This window comes from Schistocerca americana, chromosome 2 (genome assembly GCF_021461395.2).
Source record: "Schistocerca americana isolate TAMUIC-IGC-003095 chromosome 2, iqSchAmer2.1, whole genome shotgun sequence".
Taxonomy (NCBI): domain Eukaryota; kingdom Metazoa; phylum Arthropoda; class Insecta; order Orthoptera; family Acrididae; genus Schistocerca; species Schistocerca americana.
The window spans coordinates 485,730,337-485,741,124 of record NC_060120.1 but is presented as its reverse complement, the minus strand read 5'-3'; the positions used below and the strand labels follow the sequence as shown (position 1 = coordinate 485,741,124).

Here is a 10,788-nt window from a genome sequence, read left to right as displayed (position 1 = left end):
GATTCATCCAACCGAATCACTTGTGCCTGCACCACCACAGTGGTCTGCCGTTAGATTTGTCACCGATCGCCGTCTATCCTGCTCTACAGTACCTTTTCGCGTAATCGTCATTTCACCATGCTTCAAACACTTTCCATTGGTGATTACGGTAGTGTCACACGAACGGTGAACAGCTTCGCCCTTTGCGAGATGCTCGTTCCCAGGTGCAGGGCCGTAACAATTTGCTCTTTGCTAAAGTCGCTTCTGTTATTGGATTCCTCCTTTTGCGGCCAGAATCGTCGCTAAAATGATTTCCCTTTGGTCTCTGCTCTGCTTATATACACTACGTGATCAAAAGTATCCGGACAACTGGCCGAAAATGCAAGTTCTTGGCGCCCTCCATCGGTAATGCTGGAATTCAATATGGTGTTGGCCCACCGTTAACCTTGATGACAGCTTGCGCTCTCGCAGGTATACGTTCAATCAGGCGCTGGAATTTTTCTTGGAGATTGGCAGTCCATTCTTCACGGAGTGCTGCACTGAGGAGAGGTATCGATGTCGGTCGGCGGAGGTCGGCCGTCGTGGCCAAGCGGTTCTAGGCGCTTCAGTCTAGAACCGCGCGACCGCTACGATCGCAGGTTCGGATCCTGTCCCGGGCATGGTTGTGTGTGATGTCCTTAGGTTAGGTTTAAGTAGTTCTAAGTACTAGGTGACTGATGACCTCAGATGTTCAAGTCCCATGGTGCTCAGAGCCATTTGAACTATTTGTAGCTCCTGAGGAAAATGATGTTGCGGCAAAAGGCTCACCCATTCCACAGTTAACCTTTGTTCTGTAGCGGATTGTTCGCTTTCTGGCAGATTCTAACTATGCCGCACTAGTCTGCTGGAGCACGAACCTGTACACTTATGTCCGAACATTCACGGGTAACAATACTAGACCATTTTCGGTTGGTGAGGCCTGGTACGAAGTCGGCGTTCCAAAACACCCCAAAGGTGTTCTGTAGGATCCAGGTCAGGACTCTGTGCAGGCCAGTCCATTACAGGGATGTTATTGTCTTGTAACCATCCGCCACAGGCCGTGCATTATGAACAGGTGCTCGAACGTGTTGAAAGATGCGATCGCAATCCCCGAATTGCTCTTCAACAGTGGGAAGCAAGAAAGTACTTAAAACATCAATGTAGGCCTGTGCTGTGATAGTGCCACGCAAGACAACAAGGGGTGCAAGCCCCCTCCATGAAAAACACGACACAACCACACCATAACCCCACCACCTCCGAATTTTACTGTTGGCACTACACACGCAGGCAGATGACGTTCAACGGGCTTTCGCCATAACCCACACCCTGCTATCGGAATGCCACATTGTGTACCGTGATTTGTCACTCCACACAACGTTTTTCCACTGTTCAACCGTCTAATGTTTACGTTACTTACACAAAGCGAGGTGTCGCTTGGCATTTACCGGCGTGATGTGTGGCTTATGAGCAGGCGCTCGTCCATGAAATCCAAGTTTTCTCACCTCCCGCCTGACTGTCATAGTACTTGCAGTGGGTCCTGATGCAGTTTGGAATTCCTGTGTGATGGTCTGGATAGATGTCCGACTATTACACATTACGACCCTCTTCAACTCGCGGCGGTCTCTGTCAGTCAAGAAACGAGGTCAGCCTATACGCTTTTGTGCTGTACGTGTCCCTTTAAGTTTCTACTTCACTATCTCTTCGGAAACAGTGGACCTAGGGATGTTTAGGAGTGTGGAAATCTCGCGTACTGACGTACGACACAAGTGACGCCCTGTCACCTGACCACGTTCGAAGTCCGTGAGTTCCGCGGATCGCCCCATTCTGCCTGTCTCATGATGCCTAATGACTACTGAGGTCGCTGATATGGAGTACCTGGCAGTAGGTGGGAGCACAGTGCACCTAATATGAAAAACGTACGATTTTGGGGGTGTCCGGTTACTTTTGATCACGTAGTGTACTTTCCTCACCTCACCACAAGGCCGCAACGTCAGCAGGTGACATTCAGTCTCACGGAGCCAGCCGTCATAATGGCTGGGTTCGTCAGTGTATGAACGCTCATTTCCTGGCAGCAAATATTACTTACGAAACTGTGGCGTAATTTCCAAAAATTCTTTCAATATTAAAACGGTACTTTTTGTGAACCTGATAGTCTACATAATAAGTAAAAAAAGTGACTCACAATCCTGGGTTTAATGCGTCCATTCAGTACATTCAAAAATGGTTCAAATGGCTCTGAGCACTATGGGACTTAACATCTGAGGTCATCAGTCCCCTGAAGCGCCTAGAACCGCTCGGGTTCGATCCCCGCCACTGCCTAAATTTTGATAAATAATCAGCATTGGCGGCCGAAGACTTCCGGCATAAGAAGTCAGCCTCATTCTGCCAACGGCCTTGTCAAAGAGGGCGGAGGAACGGATAGAGGTTCAGGGCACTCTCTTGTCCTAGGGGTGGGAAATTGCCCCTAAAGGCGGAAGAATCAGCAATGATCAACGACATGAGGATGCAGAAGGCAATGGAAACCACTGCATTAAAGACACGTAACGTGTATCCACAGGACATGTGGCCTGTAATTGAAGAAGTGTCATGATGACCTCTCCATTGGCAAAAGATTCCGGAATAGTCCCCCATTCGGATCTCCGGGAGGGGACTGCCAAGGGGGAGGTTACCATGAGAGAAAGATTGAATAATCAACGAAAGGATAACGTTCTACGAGTCGGGGCGTGGAATGTCAGAAGCTTGAACGTGGTAGGGAAACTAGAAAATCTGAAAAGGGAAATGCAAAGGCTCAATCTAGATATAGTAGGGGTCAGTGAAGTGAAGTGGAAGGAAGACAAGGATTTCTGGTCAGATGAGTATCGGGTAATATCAACAGCAGCAGAAAATGGCATAACAGGTGTAGGATTCGTTATGAATAGGAAGGTAGGGCAGAGGGTGTGTTACTGTGAACAGTTCAGTGACTGGGTTGTTCTAATCAGAATCGACAGCAGACTAACACCGACAACGATAGTTCAGGTATACATGCCGACGTCGCAAGCTGAAGATGAACAGATAGAGAAAGTGTATGAGGATATTGAAAGGGTAATGCAGTATGTAAAGGGGGACGAAAATCTAATAGTCATGGGCGACTGGAATGCAGTTGTAGGGGAAGGAGTAGAAGAAGGAATGAAAGAGGAGAAAGACTAATTGAGTTCTGTAACAAGTTTCAGCTAGTAATAGCGAATACCCTGTTCAAGAAACACAAGAGAAGAAGGTATACTTGGAAAAGGCCGGGAGATACGGGAAGATTTCAATTAGATTACATCATGGTCAGACAGACATTCCGAAATCAGATACTGGATTGTAAGGCGTACCCAGGAGCAGATATAGACTCAGATCACAATATAGTAGTGATGAAGAGTAGGCTGAAGTTCAAGACATTAGTCAGGAAGAATCAATACGCAAAGAAGTGGAATACGGAAGTACTAAGGAATGACGAGATACGTTTGAAGTTCTCTAACGCTATAGATACAGCAATAAGGAATAGCGCAGTAGGCAGTACAGTTGAAGAGGAATGGACATCTCTAAATAGGGCCATCACAGAAGATGGGAAGGAAAACATAGGTACAAAGAAGGTAGCTGCGAAGAAACAATGGGTAACAGAAGAAATACTTCAGTTGATTGATGAAAGAAGGAAGTACAAACATGTTTCGGGAAAATCAGGAATACAGAAATACAAGTCGCTGAGGAATGAAATAAATAGGAAGTGCAGGGAAGCTAAGACGAAATGGCTGCAGGAAAAATGTGAAGACATCGAAAAAGATATGATTGTCGGAAGGACATACTCAGCATACAGGAAAGTCAAAACAACCTTTGGTGACATTAAAAGCAACGGTGGTAACATTAAGAGTGCAACGGGAATTCCACTGTTAAATGCAGAGGAGAGAGCAGATAGGTGGAAAGAATACATTGAAAGCCTCTATGAGGGTGAAGATTTGTCCGATGTGATAGAAGAAGAAACAGGAGTCGATTTAGAAGAGATAGGGGATCCAGTATTAGAATCGGAATTTAAAAGAGCTTTGGAGGACTTAAGGTCAAATAAGGCAGAAGGGATAGATAACATTCCATCAGAATTTCTAAAATCATTGGGGGAAGTGGCAACAAAACGACTATTCACGTTGGTGTGTAGAATATATGAGTCTGGCGATATACCATCTGACTTTCGGAAAAGCATCAGCCACACAATTTCGAAGACGGCAAGAGCTGACAAGTGCGAGAATTATCGCACAATCAGCTTAACAGCTCATGCATCGAAGCTGCTTACAAGAATAATATACAGAAGAATGGAAAAGAAAATTGAGAATGCGCTAGGTGACGATCAGTTTGGCTTTAGGAAAAGTAAAGGGACGAGAGAGGCAATTCTGACGTTACGGCTAATAATGGAAGCAAGGCTACAGAAAAATCAAGACACTTTCATAGGATTTGTCGACCTGGAAAAAGCGTTCGACAATATGAAATGGTGCAAGCTGTTCGATATTCTGAAAAAAGTAGGGGTAAGCTATAGGGAGAGACGGGTCATATACACTCCTGGAAATTGAAATAAGAACACCGTGAATTCATTGTCCCAGGAAGGGGAAACTTTATTGACACATTCCTGGGGTCAGATACATCACATGATCACACTGACAGAACCACAGGCACATAGACACAGGCAACAGAGCATGCACAATGTCGGCACTAGTACAGTGTATATCCACCTTTCGCAGCAATGCAGGCTGCTATTCTCCCATGGAGACGATCGTAGAGATGCTGGATGTAGTCCTGTGGAACGGCTTGCCATGCCATTTCCACCTGGCGCCTCAGTTGGACCAGCGTTCGTGCTGGACGTGCAGACCGCGTGAGACGACGCTTCATCCAGTCCCAAACATGCTCAATGGGGGACAGATCCGGAGATCTTGCTGGCCATGGTAGTTGACTTACACCTTCTAGAGCACGTTGGGTGGCACGGGATACATGCGGACGTGCATTGTCCTGTTGGAACAGCAAGTTCCCTTGCCGGTCTAGGAATGGTAGAACGATGGGTTCGATGACGGTTTGGATGTACCGTGCACTATTCAGTGTCCCCTCGACGATCACCAGTGGTGTACGGCCAGTGTAGGAGATCGCTCCCCACACCATGATGCCGGGTGTTGGCCCTGTGTGCCTCGGTCGTATGCAGTCCTGATTGTGGCGCTCACCTGCACGGCGCCAAACACGCATACGACCATCATTGGCACCAAGGCAGAAGCGACTCTCATCGCTGAAGACGACACGTCTCCATTCGTCCCTCCATTCACGCCTGTCGCGACACCACTGGAGGCGGGCTGCACGATGTTGGGGCGTGAGCGGAAGACGGCCTAACGGTGTGCGGGACCGTAGCCCAGCTTCATGGAGACGGTTGCGAATGGTCCTCGCCGATACCCCAGGAGCAACAGTGTCCCTAATTTGCTGGGAAGTGGCGGTGCGGTCCCCTACGGCACTGCGTAGGATCCTACGGTCTTGGCGTGCATCCGTGCGTCGCTGCGGTCCGGTCCCAGGTCGACGGGCACGTGCACCTTCCGCCGACCACTGGCGACAACATCGATGTACTGTGGAGACCTCACGCCCCACGTGTTGAGCAATTCGGCGGTACGTCCACCCGGCCTCCCGCATGCCCACTATACGCCCTCGCTCAAAGTCCGTCAACTGCACATACGGTTTACGTCCACGCTGTCGCGGCATGCTACCAGTGTTAAAGACTGCGATGGAGCTCCGTATGCCACGGCAAACTGGCTGACACTGACGGCGGCGGTGCACAAATGCTGCACAGCTAGCGCCATTCGACGGCCAACACCGCGGTTCCTGGTGTGTCCGCTGTGCCGTGCGTGTGATCATTGCTTGTACAGCCCTCTCGCAGTGTCCGGAGCAAGTATGGTGGGTCTGACACACCGGTGTCAATGTGTTCTTTTTTCCATTTCCAGGAGTGTACAATATGTACAACAACCAAGAGGGAATAATCAGTGGACGATCAAGAACGAAGTGCTCGTATTAAGAAGGGTGTAAGACAAGGCTGTAGCCTTTCGCGCCTACTCTTCAATCTGTACATCGAGGAAGCAATGATGGAAATAAAAGAAAGGTTCAGGAGTGGAATTAAAATACAAGGTGAAAGGATATCAATGATACGATTCGCTGATGACATTGCTATCCTGAGTGGAAGTGAAGAGGAATTAAATGATCTGCTGAACGGAATGAACAGTCTAATGAGTACACAGTATGGTTTGAGAGTAAATCGGAGAAAGACGAAGGTAATGAGAAGTAGTAGAAATGAGAACAGCGAGAAACTTAACATCAAGATTGATGGTCACGAAGTCAATGAAGTTAAGGAATTCTGCTTCCTAGGCAGTAAAATAACCAATGACGGACGGAGCAAGGAGGACATCAAAAGCAGACTCGCTATGGCAAAAAAGGCATTTCTGGCCAAGAGAAGTCTACTAATATCAAATACCGGCCTTAATTTGAGGAAAAAATTTCTGAGGATGTACGTCTCGAGTACAGCATTGTATGGTAGTGAAACATGGACTGTGGGAAAACCGGAACAGAAGAGAATCGAAGCATTTGAGATGTGGTGCTATAGTCGAATGTTGAAAATTAGGTGGACTGATAAGGTAAGGAATAAGGAGGTTCTACGCAGAATCGGAGAGGAAAGGAATATGTGGAAAACACTGATAAGGAGAAGGGACAGGATGATAGGACATCTGCTAAGACATGAGGGAATGACTTCCATGATACTAGAGGGAGCTGTAGAGGGCAAAAACTGTAGAGGAAGACGGAATACGTCAAGCAAATAATTGAGGACGTAGGTTGCAAGTGCTACTCTGAGATGAAGAGGTTAGCACAGGAAAGGAATTCGTGGCGGGCCGCATCAAACCAGAAAAGGTTGTACTATCGGTCTCAGAGGATGGCATTCACGTATCGTACAGCCGTTACGGCGCCTTCCATGACCCATGACCACCAGCGGCGTACGTCGGCCACACATAATGCCACCGCAGAACAGCAGGGAGGAACCTCGGCCTTGCTGCACTCGCTGGACAGTGTGTCTAAGGTGTTCAGCCTGACGGGGTCACCTCCAAATACGTCTCTGACGATTGTCTGTTTAAAGGCATATGCGACACTCACCGGTGAAGAGATCGTGATGCCAGCCCTGAGCGGTATATTTCAAGAGCTCCTACTTTTATTCGGCATTTTGTTGGGCCCATCTGTACCGCGCTGCATGGTGTCGTGGTTGCAAAGATGGACCTTGCCATGGACGTCGGGAGTGAAGTTGCGCATTATGCAGCCTAGTGTGCACTGTTTGAGTCCTAATACGACGTCCTGTGGCTGCACGAAAAGTATTATTCAATATGGTGGTGTTGCTGTCAGGGTTCCTCCAAGCCGTAATCCGTAGGTAGCGGTCATCCACTGCAGCAGTAGCCCCTGGGCGGCCTGAGCGAGGCATGCCATCGACTGTTCCTGTCTCTTTCTGTATCTACTCCACGTCCTAACCTCATTATATGGTTCGCCTTGCGACGCCTGGAATATTCCATTGTTGAGAGGTCTTCCTGGCACAAAGTAACAATGCGGACCTGATCGAACTGCGGTATTGACCGTCTAGGCATGGTTGAACTACAGCCAACATGAGCCGTGTACCTCCGTCCTAGCGGAATGACTGGAACCAATCGGCTGTCGGACCCCCTCCGTCTAAAAGGCGCTGCGCATGCTAGGTTGTTTACATCTTTGGGCAGGTTTAGTGACATCTCTGAACAGTCAAAGGGACTGTGTCTGTGACGGAATATCCACACCCAACGCCTATCTTCAGGAGTTCTGGGAACCAGGGTGAGGCAAAACTTTTTTTGATATGTGTAGAAAGAACTGCCTCACTATAGCACGCAATGCGACGAACAGAAATGATAGTTTTATTCAAAGAAAGTGACCACACTGAAGTCACAGCGATCCGTCATGGTCCCCTGGACATTACAAAAGGTTGTTTACATCTTTGGGTAGGTTTAGTGACATCTCTGAAGAGTTCAAATGGTTCAAATGGCTCTGAGCACTATGGACTTAACTTCTGTGGTCATCAGTCCCCTAGAACTTAGATCTACTTAAACCTAACTAACCTAAGGACATCACACAAATCCATGCCCGAGGCAGGATTCGAACCTGCGACCGTAGCAGTCCCGCGGTTCCGGACTGCGTCTCTGAAGAGTCAAACAGACTGTGTCTGTGATGGAATATCCACAGTCAACGCCTATCTTCAGGAGTTCTGGGGACCGGGGTGACGCAAAACTTTTTTTTTGGTATGTGTAGAAAGAAATGCCTCACTATAGCACGCAATGCGACGAACAGAAATGATAGTTTTATTCAAAGAAAGTAACTACAGTGAAGTCACCAATATCCGTCATGGTTCCCTGGACATTACAAAAGGCTGGACATGGTTCTCTATAGCGTGCGTGATAACCACGGACTGAACCCCTTGCTGTGCAACGTCGCAAGGATGGTAAGAAGTTTTTGGAGTAGAGTGTTCCATTCCTCCACCAGCGCGGTTGATATCTGCCGGATGGTCTTTGGTGTATGTTGACGTGCTGCACTACGTCTCTTCGACGCTTCCCACTCGTGCTCGATGGAATTTAATTCGGGGAAAATGGCGGCCATTCCATTCGCCGAATATTCTGCCCTTTCAAGAGCTCCTCCACTTGTGCCGTTCGATACGATCGCCAATTGTCATCCATAAAAATGAAGTCAGGTCGGATGCACTCCAAAGCGACGCACATAGCGAAGGATTACAGTGTCACAATAACGTTAACCAGTGAGTAGACCGTGTTCAAAGATCTGGAGGTCAGTACGTCCATGCAAGATAGTGTCTCCCGACACGGTAACATATGGGGCACCGAAACGATGATCATGGTCGGCATTGGTCCTGGGAGTGTTAACGGTGTGCAAACGCGTAATGTTGCCTGCGGGAACTGACAGGTCAATGTTATTGTGACAGTGTGTTCCTTCCCCATGTGTGTCTCTTCAGAGGTGCATTCGCTCGGACTTCATTTTTATAGATGACGATTCGCAATGGCACCGAACAGCGCAGATGGGGACCTCTTGGAAGAGAGGATATTCGGCGAATGGATTGGCTTGTCCATTCTCCCGATTTACATCCCATCGAACACGAATGAGATGTCTTGGGGCGACTTACTGTAGCTCGTCCACATGCACGAACTGAGTTGTGAACGGCGGTAGTGGAGGAATGTAACGCCCTACCACAAGAACTCCTTACCACCCTTGTAACCAGCGTGGGACCTCGTTGCAGAGCGTTGCGCTGCCGTCCGTGGTCATCACATACTATTAAGAACCACATCCCGCCTTTTGTAATGTCCAGGGGACCGTTATAAATCGCGGTGAATTCAGGGTAATTATTGTCTTCGAATAAAAGTATCATTTCGTCACATTGCATATTTATTTCAGCTACCTTGTTCACTTTAGTTTGTGAAGTCCATGGTTCATCGATCTACGTGACCTGGCAGTAACACATCATGCGAAAGCTACTTTCGTCCTTAAGTTTTGCAAACCAGTATATATTCGATAGCAGAACGGGAGCACGTACAATGAAGGTACTCACAACCATTTAGTTATTTCGGCATAGTCCAGCAGACATTACCCACTGGAAAAAGCTCTGCCATCTACCCTTGAAAAACCCGAGCTGTCTGCAAAATGATCGAAGTACTGCAAATCTTGGTCGCAGTTATTTATCTAGCACACTGTTACAGGCTGCAGATTTTCCACAAGTCATTGTTCTCCAAATACACCAATTTGTATTTCCTCTCGAACCTTAAAACTATGGGCGTAATCGATGGTGTGAAGTAGTTTTAATTTGTAACAGTCCAGTCCACACGAAAACCTAGTTTGAACCAACAAGTAACTGAACTTTTGCCTCATCCGTTTTGTATGACATGTGAACAATACTGTTGCCTAACTGTCCTATCTTTCGATATTTCGGTAATTGTTTACAGCCATCGACACGAATAGCAATAAAGATATGAAAAAGCCAGTAGCATAACAGCACTGTAAATGCTAACGAAGAATTGGACACAGAGAGCTATATGTAATTCCACCTAACACTGATCACTTTCTGCATCAATATCGATTCAGAAAATTGTCAGTAGCTCTGAAGTATTGCGAAATTATAAAAAAAATATTCCTTCGGGCCGGATTTGAACCAGCGACCTATGGATATCTGTGAAATGTACCACTACAGTCCACCGCTCTACCAACTGAGCTACCGAAGGACTGCGGACGACGCGCTCGGTCGCAGCCTCTTGACGTTGGCGGCCACAGCTTCGTTACGTAATCTGTCGTTCACACGCGGCGGAGCACGCAGCCAGAAAGAGGTCTCTTAGGCGCTTGTCACATTCCGACATCACTTACTCAACGGCAAAGATGCAAAACTGGTACTTATATATTTTGGATAAAAGGCTGCATCGGTCGTAATCACTGAAATCCTTTATTTTACAGATCGATTTCGGTCACTACGTGTCCATCTTCAGTGCAAATTATTTGAACCTTGTAGTCCCATATCATAATAGCACAACATTTTCTATGAGGTGTAACACGAACTGTGATGATTACTTCCAACAGATACCTTCTCTTTTACTGCGCACAATAATTTTTAAATTTGCAGAAGAGCCTATGTTGTAATCTCAGCAGTTAACCTTAGCACTTAACATTAGCAGTTGCAGAGCCAGCGTACCAACGTATGTTGCAACGGCA

At 47.4% G+C, this 10,788-nt stretch overlaps 1 non-coding gene across 1 annotated transcript; it reads right to left on the bottom strand.

The window, feature by feature from the left end:
- Positions 1 to 10,217: 10,217 nt before the first annotated feature.
- Positions 10,218 to 10,307, bottom strand: Trnay-gua. Its single transcript is given in 2 exon segments — positions 10,218 to 10,253; positions 10,271 to 10,307. It is a non-coding gene; the product is annotated as a tRNA-Tyr (tRNA).
- Between the last annotated feature and the right edge of the window lie 481 nt (positions 10,308 to 10,788).